The sequence below is a fragment of the Lissotriton vulgaris genome, chromosome 4_1, assembly GCF_964263255.1.
Source record: "Lissotriton vulgaris chromosome 4_1, aLisVul1.2, whole genome shotgun sequence".
Taxonomy (NCBI): Eukaryota; Metazoa; Chordata; class Amphibia; order Caudata; family Salamandridae; genus Lissotriton; species Lissotriton vulgaris.
Window position 1 is genome coordinate 674,282,692 of NC_141691.1, and position 12,638 is coordinate 674,295,329.

Sequence of the window (12,638 nt, forward strand, 5' to 3'; positions counted from 1 at the left end):
CAACCAGTGGATACACAGGCCACAAGACGACCCGGCGTATTTGGCGGACAGACGTCAGCTAGGAACAAACACGCTTCTGGCCCCACTCTACAATAAAGGTCTGACGGCAAAACTTAGCGGCCCAACTAAACACACTGTGACGCTATGGCATAAAGCCCAAACACGACTAAAATGGGAGGGAGTGGTTACACGACTCACAACCTTATGGGACTCCAGAATTCTGGGAAATCTGAGACACAGTAAAGGCTTCGATCAGTGGGACAACATCGGGATCTCCACAGTGGGTGATATGTGGACGAAGGATGGGGTGGTTTCGTTTGAGACCCTGAGGGAAAAGTACCAATTGGGCATTACTAAAACATACCGCTACATACAGATTCGTCACGCATTAATGTCAGCGATAGAACCAGGCACTAATGTCCCAGAATCGTCCCCGTTGGAGGACCGACTACTTACAGACTACATGGAAGCAAGTGCTACTTCCCTCACTTACCGTAAACTCATAAACAACCTACCCGACCCGTTGCAGAAATTGAAGGAGAAGTGGGAGGAGGAAATAGGGGAACTAGATGAGACAAACTGGAACGCGGCGCTGGCATCACCTAAAGTAGCTGGCATCTCGGCGAGATTTAGGTTAGGGCAATTTAAAATATTACACCGAGTATACTATACACGCACCACTCTGCACAAAATCCAAAGAGCAGATCACCCATATTGCCTGAGACACTGTGGAGAGGAGGGCACATTGTTCCACACCCTATGGTCCTGCCACAGCATGGTGGTATACTGGCGGCGAGTAACACGCATGGTGGCCCAGACTTTACAAATCCCAATCACACCTGACCCCCGAGTTTGTCTGTTGAATGTATGGGGCCCAAACAACTTAACACCACATGGAAGGCAATGGGTGGTCATTGGAATGATGTTAGCAAAGCGAGATATAGCGCAAAAATGGGGATCATCCGAGACGCCGACCCTGGCGCAGCGGTGTCGGAACATGGACATGCTTATGATGGTGGAAAGGGCGGTATACCAACAAAGAGACAACCCACGTAAATGGAACAAAATATGGACATCTTGGAACACTTATAGGGGGATCTGTGTGAGCCGCTGCCAGAGGAGGAAGACATGGATAGCTCAGGGGATAAAGAGGATACAGAATAGGGGAGGAACGGAAGGTGGAGAAGAGATAAGACAGGGTAGCCCCAAGGTTTTCCGGGCTCTCATGGTTGGCATAATAGACCTGCAAACTGTGGTATTAAAGGCTTTACCCGCTGTACTAGCTTGATTTGAACGCTCCAATATTTATCTAACCTGTGCCAATTATCCAATCGATGACCTTTAAAGTTAAGAGTTGCATAATAAAAATGAAAAAGTTACGCTAATGGTTGGCTGCAGCAGAATGTTGACGCTACAACCGACGAAAGTAAATGACTGTGTTTATTGATATGTGGATGCAACAATAAAAACAAATTAAAAAAAAAATAAATACCCCATGAAATGCACAATCCCAATCAACCTTTCCAACCCCCCTCCCCCACCCCAGAGGGAAGGATAAGCCTGCTCCAGACCATCCAACCCCCAAGAAAAAACGCCACCCAGGAAAACCAGAGAGTTTTCCTGGTCCTCACCCCCTTAAACAAGCAATTGTTTGCTGCCACAAACGTTAGTGAATATTAAAGGAACACCACAGATTCTCCCACCAAAAATCCGCCAATAGATCTCTCAACTCCATTAAATAGTATGCCTGGCCCATTTGTGACAAGTGCACCCCATCTTCCCTGAAAAGATGATATTCCGGACCCGTGATGATATCATGAGCCAAAAACTTTATACCCATTGCAGAACAAAATATTTTCATTTCCCGATTGAGTTTCCTGCGAGCTCTTTCCATCGCTGTGTGGTTGCGAGCTCCCCTCCAATGGTGCCTGTAAATAAATTCAGTCCAAACCAGAGTTGTACCTACCCAGTTATTCTTGAGCACCGCCAAGTCCAATTTCATTTTATTCAAAAGGGATAAACCAGATAATGCCACCAGATCATTCTCCCCCAAATGAATTATTAATAAATCAGGGAAACCTCTAGACAGCTCAGAAAGCATAGGAAATAAATCATCCCACTTCATCCCCCCTTTCCCCTGCCATACAACTTCATGTCCCTTGCTAGGCAAACCAAGAGCTCGGCCATAAATCTGCTGCTGAGCAAAGCTGGCTGACCATTTTACAAACGAATGGCCCATTATCCATGTCCGCCTCTTTGATACTGAACTTTTAAAGCGAAATATGTGGGAAAAAACCTAAATTAGTCCACATAGTAAATAGCAACTCATTTCCTTACATAACGTGTGCAGCAATCAGATTTCCATCTCCCAATCTTTTTAATGTCATCCAAACGCTAACCCAATCTGTACGCTTCAGTCGCTGCCCCTATCCCAAAAAGTGCGGGGTTTTTACCCAACAATGCCAACGTTTTACGTAAAGCTGCCAACAGTTGTCCACTAGTCATTTTGCTCCCATTCTTGTGCCCCACGTTGCCGGCCTAAGGAAACAAAATATGACTCCCATTCGTTTACTGGACAACAATCCTGCACTCTGCGACCCTTTAAAAAGAATCAAGTGCCTTTACCCAGCTGATCAGTTTTTGACCTCCTCAAAAGAATCCTAACAGACCCACCTTGCACTTGAATATCTTCTACCTGCATGCCTTTCTGATCCCGCAAACCTAACAACTCGGAAACTCTAAAAGCGCCAAAAAACAGCAAAATCATACAAAGCCTAAAACGTGAAACCTCCCACAAATCATAACAACACACTGTTAACTGCTTTAGAATTTGTTGCAAAATGTGAAAAGTGATTGGCTCACGCAATTCTGAACCCTTCAACATACGCCTTAATAAAACATCCCCCATAAACTCCTGTCCCCACCACAACTGACTATAAAAAGAAATGCCGGCCAATTTTCCTGATATTGTTGTATGAGATAACCCCAAATTAACCAAATGCAAAACCAACCATAACATAACCTCTCTGCTACCCTCAGTAGAAAAAACCATTTAGTGTAACTTAAAATAACTTAAAAACTCCAACCAGGCCTGACGATAACTGCGTCTAGTAGAAGGGGCTATAAAGTTTTCCACCAGATCAACGATTCTCATTCCCCCAGCGCCCAGATGTCTTTGGGGATCGAAGTTTTGCAGCCATCCACTGTGAAATTTCTGCCAATTGAATCGAGACAGAGCATCCACAATTGAGTTATTAATACCTGGAATGTGTCTAGCTCGAAACACAATGCTTAATCTGAGACTCTGCAGCATAAAAACACGCAACAGGTGTAATACACGCACACCTTTTGCCTTTTGCTTGTTAATTAGCTCCACAACAGCCATATTGTCAGTATGAAAAAGAACATTCCTGTCCTTAAACTCCTCCCCCCAGACGAAAACAGCCACAATGAGAGGGAACAATTCAAGAAAGTCTATGCTTCGGTCCTGTTTTAGCTAATGTGGAGGCCATTTTTCCGCATACCAACGATCCTCCCAAAAAATGCTGAAGCCATGTGCTCCAGAGGCATCTGAAAAAATTTGAAAATGCTAGATGGTATCATCCTCCACAAAATATAGAGACTCCATCAAAATCCCTCAAAAATTGCAGCCAAATTAGTGAATCCTCCTTAATCTGCTTGCTGAGCCTAATCCTGTGATGAGGAAGAAATGCCCCTGACTTCGCCATCCCCAAACGTCTACAGAAGGTCCTGCCAGCACGCACCACACGGCAAGTGAAATTCAAATAGCCGAAAAGACGTTGAACCTGCCTGAGCTGAATTTTTTCCTTGTCAATGATCTCCAATAAAAAGGACCTAATCTCCCTCACCTTAGTCGCTGGCAACCTTGCCATCATAAGTTCTGTGTCAATTTCAATACCTAAGAGTGTACGTTTGGTACCCGGACCCTCAGTTTTCTCCGGAGCCAAAGGAACGCCGTACTCCTCAGCCAATTCCTGGAAAAATGTTCAGGCATCTGTGGCACTGATGTGAGTGGGCTTTGCCAATAAACAAGAAATCATCTAAATACTGACATACCTGTTTGTGACCTCTTTTTTCTGAAAAACACCACTGAAGAAAAGTACTGAACATTTCGAAAAGTGCACATGACACTGAACAACCCATTGGTAAGACTCTGTCTATGTAAAAAGCATAATTGAAAAACATACCCAACAGCTCAAAGTCCGATGGGTGAATGGGCAGTAAACGAAACGCTGACTGGATATCTCATTTAGCGAGTTCCGCACCACTATCAGCTATGCGTACCATCCTCAATGCATTATCAACAGATGTATAAGACACATTGGAATCTGACGGGGAAATGAAGTCATTAATAGACTGGCCCTCCAGCCACGATAAATGATGGATTAGTCTAAGTTCACCTGCCAATTTTTTGGGAACCAAGCCCAACAGAGATATCATCAAATTCTTCAAAGGACAGTGCTTAAATGGGCCTGCTATCCTGCCCTCCTGTATCTCCAAATCCAATTTCTTCTGCACCACTTGAGGCAACTCCTTAGCCGATTTTAAATTGTCAGACCATCTATTATAACGGGGACCTGGTAACCTATCTTAAAACCCTCCTTCAAACCCCAAAAGAGTTTTGAAGCGGATTCCGCATCAAGGATACCCTTCCAACCACTGTGTCATGACCGATAACTTAATTAGGGTATGTGTCCTTTGAGATAAACTGAGGAAAAGCTCCCCTACCTCTTGGTGATTTTCCTGGATCCCCAAACCTCTGGTTGGCAAAACACTGGATGATGGCATGTTTCCCACCGCACTGTGAACGTTCATGCTTAAACCTGCAAAATTGCCTGATGCAGGAACCTCGATTAAAGTTCCAACAGGAACCCGTAACTGGTAGTTGTCCTCTACCCACAACACCCGCCCCAATTAGGGCGGGGCGAGGCAGAAAGGGCCGATAAGTAATTGGGAGCCCGCTTGCAGTATGCGTTGTCGCGGGCGTTTGAGTCAAGGACATCCACTGAAGCCAAAGTTCCTGATCCACATCCCCCCAAGGCTTATCATGGAAAAGACTTACTCTAGCCCTAAACTCCTCGTCATAGTTGAGCTATGCGAACCCCCCGGACTGTAAGTGTGCCTTGTGTATGATATTGATATACTTAAACATTGCGACAGCCCTGTCCTGATGTTTTTCACAATAGACGCTTGCATAGATTAAAAATGCTGCCGTCCAATTTTTGATATTTTTTAGAACCCTAGGACGTCTCGAAAGCTCCCACTCTTCTTCCTTGGACCCCTCCTTTGCCTGAATATCCCTATGAAGGAGCTTGAATACGTCAACAAATTCGTGGTCCCAAAGCCTCTTCTTAGTTTTCTCAGCCAAATGCGTTCCCAAGGGCATGGACTAACCCATGTAAGGTAATTTTTTATGTATGGGGTGAACAGCACCTGAAACTTGCCCAGATGAGGATTCAGACCCATCCAAAACCTGCTTATCAGTGCTAACCTGTTTATCAGTGTTTGTCACCTTATTTGATCCCACAGCACCTGAGCCTGTTCTGTAGATTTACCAACCGTCTCCCCCTCCCCAAAACCCGAAGCTACCTTCACTGAGTCATCGCCCAACCCCACTGAACGTACACTGGGTTTGACTGTCAAAGGTTGCGGCCACGAAGACCACCAGTGTGGCCTACCTGATGTCAATTGAGTAGCCCGCTTCTGGAACTCCTTTGGATCTTCTTGCTGTTGTTGCCCCCGAAGCCGTTCCTGCTCCGCTGTCTTGTCCGCTCGTGACCTCTGAAATATATTAGCAACAATAGTTGACCCCGACCCCTTTTTTGACAACACTTGTTCTTGACCCATAGCTCTTGAATCAAAAATCCCACCATCAAAGAGAAAACCTCCCTGTATATTTTCATCCACCAAACCTTGACCAGCATTTTCATCAGGTATGACGAAATCAGTATTACTCCCACTCGGCATTTCCCAATCACCCACCCCGTCAACATAACAATCTCAATTGGTCACAGCAAAATCCGCCTTTGATCCGCTCTGTGAAACAACAGCCACTTACCAACACCCTGCTTCGCCTTCTTGTACTTGGAAACGCCCGCCGCCTTCTGCGGGCCTTGAAAGATGATGACTTCCAGCCGCTCGTGCCAGACGCCGCTACCAACTTACCACCATCTTGAACCTGCGTGACACAGCCCGTTGTCGAAGATGAAGGAGTGGCATGATCCACCCAGACCCATTGCCCTCGGCTTGGCCCTAATGCAGAGTCAAAAGATATCTGTGAGAAACAAGGAGGAGAACGAGACTCCGGAAAAATAGCTTCCAATCCTGAAGAATATCTAGGAGGTTCAGAGCGTGACGTAGGGTATATATTATGAAACAGGGAGTCAACTCCATCCAAATCCTGAACCTCTTCAAAAGCTGCGTCTGTTAAATCATCAGCAAAATTGTTCGCATTGTCTTGTAAATATGAGTTGACATACTCCCCAGGCGGGCCCCTAGGCACCGTAGCCAAAAACACCTCAGGAACGGCTCCTTCCCCTGCAGAACCTTGCACCTGAGCAAAAATATAGTTCCGGCTATTTTGCTTTCCAGTTGCCAAAATTTGCACCCCGTCACTGTCATCACCACTGTCACTGGAATATTCCACCAAAACAGCAGAGCATCCCTCAAAAGACACAGGAGGCGCAATATTAATGGAAGGCATTCCTTCAAAATTAGCAATGTTTGTGAGCACCTTGCCACTGACATGCTCTCCCCTAAAAACTGACAGAGGTGCCGGCAAAACCAAATTTTCCTTCACCACAATGTAATAACAACCCCCCTTCCCCCTGCTTGACAGGGAACTTGTTGTAGTAAGGCTTCTGGAGAAAGAACCACCTCTCCCTGTACTCTCCTCTTAGCACGACCCATGCGGAGAGCGGATACTGCCCTCAACTGACCTAAAGACTTGTCAGGAAGCGAGTGACATCTGGTAGCCTGTGACCTGCTGGCTCCACTGCGTCGTGCCGCACGACCTCTATGTTTCAGCGTCGATGGCTCCACCTCAGCACGACCCACAGCCCCTTGCGACCGGCTCTTCGCAGGTAAACAAGCTGCCACTGCTTCTGAAACACCTTGACATTACAGAGGGGGGTGGAACCCATGCAGTCGCGGGGACCTGGGCGTTATGTAGTAAATGTAAGGGGGGTCCCCGTGGAAGAAGAATATGAACAATACCAATTAAAATTATCAAAAGAAAATAAGATAATGGTTCAAGAGCAAAAGACTGTTGTCATTTATTCAACAACACAACATGAGAATTTCATGGAACATCATTACAAACTTTACCAGGAAAATGAAGAATCGGAAAAATGAAAAGGCCCCAATATGGGAGGGAGAAAGGGAAGGGGGTGCTCAAAGGTTGTGAAAAGGTTAAGAGTAATACACAGATTTATAGATAATCAATACATAAGTCCAAAAGGAATTAGGAATTATTCCAAAAACCAAACATGCCCATTTCAATTAAGGCCAAACTTGCAAAAAGCACTTCAAGTCAGGACGTTCAGCGGTTACAAGGGTGATTTAATGTAGAACAGGGATGTGCCGGACGTCCAAAAGTGAGGAGGCGTCGACGTTTCGACCCCTTTGTATAGGCTTAATTCAGTCCTTTGCCGGGGTCTTCATCAGGACCGTTACAAGAGGGGGAGGAATGAAAAGGGGGCCGTCCTGTCTAAAAAATGAGAACCAATATTAAAATCGGTTAAGGTTAAGAACTAACACAGTCACTGTCCTGTACACCCTAAGGGTGGCTTAATGAAAGATAAACTGATACCATGGAGTCTGGGTCATAGGGACCTCAAGACTGAAGGGACCAAGGGTTGAGTAAGGGATAGATAGACTCAAAACCCAATTAGCGCATTAAAATTTATCAGAATGCACTGCTTGTTAAAAAGAGGGAGACATTAGCCAACAAGATTCACTTTAAATAGGTGGATCACAGAAGTACCTAGTTAGGGAAACCGGTACACTACCATAATGGGCAATAGATTATGAGTGATTACCTTGATTCAGAGTAACCACGCGTCATCAGGATAAACGTCAGCTGGACAAATTAACAGCGTGTCGATATAGTAAAAACAGCTGGGCAACTCTGAATCAAAAACAGATACTATAGATTATTAATAATTGGGACACTTGTGTTGCGGCCTGCCAAGTCTAAGAGGGTGTGAAAATATTACCTAAGTTGCAGTTAACCACCTTATATCAATGGGGGTAATTGCTGTAAAGCAGTGGACGTCGCACTTGTGAGTTGGCGAAATGGCTGACGAATCTAGACCAAGCCAAACGTATCAAAGTGTTAATTAAAGGCAAATTCTCACCAGTGCAGAACATAGCGATATGTCCGAAAAGAGACCACATATGCAGGGGTCCATACCTTTCAGTAAACCAGGTCAAGTCTGGATGTATGTGGCGGTCATCAATTGGCTGTTACATCTAAAACAAGCCAAATGTTGCAGGATATTAAATTAGGAAAATGTATCTATATGCGTATTGGAGACGGTGTATTGCGTTTATCCCCCACTCGGTGCACACACGCCAATCTGTCTTCTATTTCTATCGGCGAAGTAATGCCATAGGCTCCGCCCCTAAACTCCGCGTAGCGACTGGCGGAGTTTACAGTTTCACAAAGCAGCAAGAAGCTCTGCTGCCTCGATCTCAGCGTACCGAGTAAGTGTTCTACCCTCTCGTGTACTTTGTAATTAAATGCGTGTGTACACGATTGCAATAGCGCTAGAAAGTTAAAACGCTATCCATACTTTAATTTTTAGATAACAGCGAAGGCACCCAGCCGACTTTGTTTTTTGGCGACTTTCGAGTGCATCCTTTCTCGTCCACCTTAGACTGCACGTGGACCTCTAAAAAGGTATGGATTATCACCATAGCGGCCAATAACTAACATGTTACCACGGTGTGTAGTTCAGATACATTTCCTTAATTAATATCCTGCAACATTTGTGTACTTGTAATTAAATGCGTGTGTACACGATTGCAATAGCGCTAGAAAGTTAAAACGCTATCCATACTTTAATTTTTAGATAACAGCGAAGGCACCCAGCCGACTTTGTTTTTTTGGCGACTTTCGAGTGCATTCTTTCTCGTCCACCTCAGACTGCAACATTTGGCTTGTTTTAGATGTAACAGCCAATTGATGACCGCCACATACATCCAGACTTGACCTGGTTTACTGAAAGGTATGGACCCCTGCATATGCGGTCTCTTTTCGGACATATCGCTATGTTCTGCACTGGTGAGAATTTGCCTTTAATTAACACTTTGATACGTTTGGCTTGATCTAGATACGTCAGCCATTTCGCCAACTCACAAGTGCGACGTCCACTGCTTTACAGCAATTACCCCCATTGATATAAGGTGGTTAACTGCAACTTAGGTAATATTTTCACACCCTCTTAGACTTGGCAGGCCGCAACACAAGTGTCCCAATTATTAATAATCTATAGTATCTGTTTTTGATTCAGAGTTGCCCAGCTGTTTTTACTATATCGACACGCTGTTAATTTGTCCAGCTGACGTTTATCCTGATGACGCGTGGTTACTCTGAATCAAGGTAATCACTCATAATCTATTGCCCATTATGGTAGTGTACCGGTTTCCCTAACTAGGTACTTCTGTGATCCACCTATTTAAAGTGAATCTTGTTGGCTAATGTCTCCCTCTTTTTAACAAGCAGTGCATTCTGATAAATTTTAATGCGCTAATTGGGTTTTGAGTCTAATCTATCCCTTACTCAACCCTTGGTCCCTTCAGTCTTGAGGTCCCTATGACCCAGACTCCATGGTATCAGTTTATCTTTCATTAAGCCACCCTTAGGGTGTACAGGACAGTGACTGTGTTAGTTCTTAACCTTAACCGATTTTAATATTGGTTCTCATTTTTTAGACAGGACGGCCCCCTTTTCATTCCTCCCCCTCTTGTAACGGTCCTGATGAAGACCCCGGCAAAGGACTGAATTAAGCCTATACAAAGGGGTCGAAACGTCGACGCCTCCTCACTTTTGGACGTCCGGCACATCCCTGTTCTACATTAAATCACCCTTGTGACCGCTGAACGTCCTGACTTGAAGTGCTTTTTGCAAGTTTGGCCTTAATTGAAATGGGCATGTTTGGTTTTTGGAATAATTCCTAATTCCTTTTGGACTTATGTATTGATTATCTATAAATCTGTGTATTACTCTTAACCTTTTCACAACCTTTGAGCACCCCCTTCCCTTTCTCCCTCCCATATTGGGGCCTTTTCATTTTTCCGATTCTTCATTTTCCTGGTAAAGTTTGTAATGATGTTCCATGAAATTCTCATGTTGTGTTGTTGAATAAATGACAACAGTCTTTTGCTCTTGAACCATTATCTTATTTTCTTTTGATAATTTTAATTGGTATTGTTCATATTCTTCTTCCACGGGGACCCCCCTCACATTTACTCTGAAACACCTTGAGCTGCCATCCGCTTCGGGCGTCTCCCCACTGCCGCTAAAACTGTTGAAACACCAGGCTGCAATAGGTGCTCACGACCTGCATCATAAATAATGTGCAGTGCCTCCTTCACAGCCTCTGACTCTGCCATCCTAAAGCAAAGCCGAAAGAAAAACCCACCAAAAACTAGCAGAAAATGAGGGGTTAAAGCCAAAGCTTGTGCCACAAAAAAAGACAGCCTCCCAATCTCCTCACATAAAAAACCCACCAAAGACTAGCAGAAAAAATGAGGGGTTAAAAGCAAGGCTTGTCTCACAAAAAGACAGCCTCCCAATCACCTCACATAAAAACCCCACCAAAAAACTAGCAGAAAAATGAAGGGGTTAAAAGCAAGGCTTGCCTCACAAAAAGACAGCCTCCCAGTCTCTTCACCTAACCTCTGTTTTTCACTAACTGCCTCCTGCCTTGCTCAAGCTGATAAGCCCTGCCCCCTGCCTGCCTAGAGCCCTCACGTGCTGTGTGGACTGTTCCACCGTGCGAACTTCCCCAAGGGGACAGCAGCTCGTGCTGAGATCCCCTTAGGACCCCAATGCAACGAAGCGAGCAGCCAAAGTTGTGCTACGTTGCATGAAGAGGAGGGTTGAACAGCCAGGGTTGGATTTGGATATAAAATAGGCCCTGATCACGCTAAAAAAAGGTGTCCGGGCATCATTAAAGAGATATCTTTTCTTAACTTCATTTAGATAAAAAACAAGCATTGATATAGGCAATAAGTCTCGCATTTAGGACCTTATTAGTGTTTAGTTATCCAGCACAATATCCTTGGTGCAACAACATCAAGTGTTGCATGGCTAAACACATATAAGGTCCCAAAGGGTTGACAGTCAAAATATCGAGTTGATAATATCAAAGTACCATATTATCGAGTCCTAAAAGTCGATGGTAAGAAATATCGACAACCAAAATATCGTCGTAGAAAATATCGATTTATGTGTGTTTCAATATTATCGAAGACATTAATTTCGAAATATGTAATATCGAAGCTTAAAATATCGACAGGCTAAAATATCGACATTTAAAAGTGATATTTTAAAGTATGTTAAGTAATGATATAGTAAAATGTTGTCTATATATAAGGTAATTTATACATATAATTTCAATAATTTTAGTTATAAGTGTAGGAGCGGGATGTAGAGTTTATAGGGGATAAGGGTGGGTAGTGTTTTAAAAAAGTATAGTGTAATTAGAGAATAATAAATTTCGAATTTTATTTAAAATTTCAAAATTTCGAAAATTGAAATAAATATTTGTAAAAGGCGAAATTTTATAGAAATTTATGGAGTATTGTTAAATTTTTTGTACTTTGCTTTTGTGTATGTAGTAAAAAGTATTGAAAATATATATTTATTATTAAATATTTAAGAAATAATTGTATAATAATTTTAGGAGCGGGATGTAGAGTTTATAGGGGATAAGGGTGGGTAGTGTATTAAAAAAGTATAGTGTAATTAGAGAATAATAAATGTCGAATTTTAATTAAAATTTCAAAAATTCGATAATTGAAATAAATATTTGTAAAAGGCGAAACTTTATAGAAATTTATGGAGTATTGTTAAATTTTTGGTAGTTTGCTTTTGTGTATGTAGTAAAAAGTATTGTAAATATATATTTATTATTAAATATTTAAGAAATAATTGTATAATAATTTTAGGAGCGGGATGTAGAGTTTATAGGGGATAAGGGTGGGTAGTGTTTTAAAAAAGTATACTGTAATTATAGAATAACAAATTTCCTATTTTATTAAAAATTTCAAAATTTCGTAAATTGTAATAAATATTTGTAAAAGGCAAAATTTTAAAGAAAATTATGTTATATTGTTTAATTTTTTATTTGTGCTTTTGTGTATGTAGTAAAAAGTATTATAAATATATTTATTTTTAGATATTTAATAAAGAAATGTATATTAATTTTAGGACCGGGATGTAGAGTTTATAGTGGATAAGGGTGGGTAGTGTTTTAAAAAAGTATAGTGTAATTATAGATTAAAATAATTCTATTTAAAATCTAAATTTCAAATAATCGAAATTTCTACGAATTATTAGTAATTAGTGAAATTGTATAGCAATTTATGGATTATGGTTTAATGTTTTA

The 12,638-nt window shown here is 42.5% G+C and overlaps 1 protein-coding gene across 1 annotated transcript in view; it reads right to left on the reverse strand.

Moving 5' to 3' along the window:
• LOC147722426 (serpin B6-like) overlaps positions 1 to 5,824 on the reverse strand; it is a 393,526-nt gene extending 387,702 nt beyond the window's left edge. Inside the window, exon 1 of the mRNA XM_086964945.1 lies at positions 5,700 to 5,824. The gene's annotated coding sequence lies outside the window, so the exon portion shown is untranslated. The remainder of the gene's footprint in view (positions 1 to 5,699) is intronic.
• Between the last annotated feature and the right edge of the window lie 6,814 nt (positions 5,825 to 12,638).